The sequence below is a fragment of the Apodemus sylvaticus genome, chromosome 12, assembly GCF_947179515.1.
Source record: "Apodemus sylvaticus chromosome 12, mApoSyl1.1, whole genome shotgun sequence".
Taxonomy (NCBI): domain Eukaryota; kingdom Metazoa; phylum Chordata; class Mammalia; order Rodentia; family Muridae; genus Apodemus; species Apodemus sylvaticus.
This window is the reverse complement of record NC_067483.1, coordinates 36,933,660-36,936,705: the sequence shown is the minus strand read 5'-3', so window position 1 is coordinate 36,936,705 and position 3,046 is coordinate 36,933,660.

Here is a 3,046-nt window from a genome sequence, read left to right as displayed (position 1 = left end):
CATTAATAGTCTCCCAACCAAAAAAAAAAAAAAAAAAAAAAAAAAAAAAAAAAAAAAGCCCAGGACCAGATAGGTTTTGTGCAGAATTGTATCAGACCTTTAAAGAAGACCTAGTACTAATACTCTTAAAACTATTCCACAAATAGTAATGGAAGGAACACTATTCTCTATGAAGCCACAATCGCTCTGATACCTAAACCACACAAAGACCCAACAAAGAAATGGAACTTCAGACCAATTTCCCTTATGAATATCAATGTAAAAATACTCAATAAAATTCTCACAAACAGAATCCAAGAACACATCAAAATGATCATCCACCATAATCAAGTAGGCTTCATTCCAGGGATTCAGGGATGGTTCAATATATGGATATCCATCAATGTAATCCACTACATAAACAAACTCAAAGAAAAAAACACATGGTCATTTCATTAGATGCTAAAAAAACTTTTGACAAAATTCAGCATCTTTTCATGATAAAAGTCTTGGAGAGATCAGGAATTCAAGGTCCATATCTAAACACGGTGAAAGCAATATACAGCAAACCAGTAGCCAACATCAAGCTAAAATGGAAAGAAACTTGAAGCAATCCCACTAAAATCAGGGACTAGACAGAAGGGTCCACTCTCTCCCTACTTGTTCAATATAGTATTTGAAGTCCTGGCCAGAGCAAATAAACAACAAAAGGAGGTCAAAGGGATACATATTGGAAAGGAGGAAGTCAAAGTATCACTATTTGCAGATGATATGATCATATACTAAAGTGATCACAAAAATTTCACCAGAAAACTTTTAAACCTGATGAACAACTTCAGCAAAGTGCCTGGACATAAAATTAACTCAAACAGTGGCCTTCCTCTAATCTAAGGATAAACAGAAAGAAATTAGGGAAACAAAACCATTCACAATAGCCACAAATAATATAAACTACCATGGTGTGAGTCAAACTAAGCAAGGGAGATCAAATCTCTGAAGATAGTCATGGATTAAAATTTATTTTCTAAATTCTTTGTTTACATCCCAAATGCTTTCCCCTTTCCTGGTTCCCTCCTCCCCATATGTCCCATAAGTCCTCTTCTCTCCACTCATTCTCCAATCACCTCCCTCCCTTTTCTCTGTCCTGGTACTCCCCTACAATACTGGATCAAGCCTATCCAGGATCAGGGCCCTCTCCTTACCTCTTCATGGGAGTCATTTGATATGCTAACTGTGCCCTGGGTATTCAGGGCTTCTGGGCTAATTAATATCCCCTTATCAGTGAATGCATTCCATGTGTATTCTTTTGTGATTGGGTTACCTCACTTAGGATGATATTTTCCAGATCAAACCATTTGCTTAAAAATTTCATGAATTCATTGTTTTTAATTGCTGAGTAGTATTCCATTGTGTAAATATACCACATTTTCTGTATCCATTCCTCTACTGAGGGACATCTGGGTTCTTTCCAGCTTCTGGCTATTATACATAAGGCTGCAATGAACATAGTGGAGCATGTGTCCTTATTGCATGCAGGGGAATCCTCTGGGTATATGCCGAGGAGTGGTATAGCTGGGTCCTCCAGAAGTGTCATGGCCAATTTTCTGAGGAATCGCCAGACTGATTTCCAGAGTGGTTGTACCATCTTACACTCCCACCAGCAGTGGAGCAGTATTCCTCTTTCCCCACATCCCTGCCAACACCTGCTGTCTCCTGAGTTTTTAATCTTAGCCATTCTGACTGGTGTGAGATGAAATCTCAGGGTTGTGCTTTTAACCTGAGCCCAAGAGGCAGAGATAGGAAGATTTCTGGAGCTTGATGCTATTAAAAACGATGAATTCATGAAATTCTTAGGCAAACTCAGACTCTATTGTGGATGCCAACAGGTGCTTGCTGACAGGAGCCTGATATAGCCAGCTGTCTCCTCAGAGGCTCTGCCAGTGCCTGACAAATACAGAAGAGGATGCTCCCAGTCAACCAATGGACTGAGCATAGAGTCCCTGATGTAGGAGCTCAAGAAAGGGCCCAAGGAGCTTAAGGGGTTTACAGCCCCATCGGAGGAACAACAATATAAGCCAACCAGAGCTCTCAGGGACTAAACCATCAACTAAAGAGTACACATGGAGGGACCCATGGCTCCAGCTGCATATGTAGCAGAGGGTGGCCTTGTTGGACATCAAAGGGAGGAGAGGCACTTGGTCCTGAGATGACTTGATGCCCCATTGTAGCGAATGCCAGGATAGGGAAGTGGGAGTATGTGGGTTGGTGAGCAGGGGGAGGAGGGATAGGATAGGGGATTTTCAGAGGGCAAATGACGAAAAGGGATAACATTTGAAATGTAAATAAAGAAAATGTGTAATAAAAATCTTAAAAAAAAATGAAAGTGTAAAACTAGAAGAAATCAGGTTAAAAACTACACGACGTCCATCTGTTTTTGTTCCCTAACCTTCCAGGATCCAACCCAAATCCTGCAAGTTTAGGGAACAAAGGCAGAAATGGACAAATGGAGCCATAATCAAACTTGGCAGTCTCTGTTCAGCAAAGGGAAGAAGAGAATGATGAGAAACTCATAGAACAAAGAAAATATTCCACAATTATGTATCGGCTAATAGGAAAAGTGTATGAAGAAGTCGGTAACTCAATAGCAAGAATGCACACACACTGAATTTTAAAAAACAGGCCAAGGACATGTAAGTGGCCAACACAGATATGAAAGAATAGTTTATTCACTTTATTATTTATTATTATTATTATTATTTTGTTTTATGTGTGTATATGTGCAATGTATGTACTCTCTCTAATGGATTTTGTATAAAATTTGAACCATTGGCTATAGCCTGTACACTCGGCAAAACTCAGATGATGAATGATTCCCAAGTGAAGAAGCATTGCATACAGACAAATATTCATGTTGTTTTCCATTGGAAAAAAATTGAAGGGATCTAAGTGCCCAACTGTAATAGTTCTGCTAAAAATATGACAAAACCTCTACGATTAAATACAGGTCATAATCAGCTTGAGAAACAGAGGACGTGCTTAGCGTGTTATGCTCCAGAGGTAAGTTAAG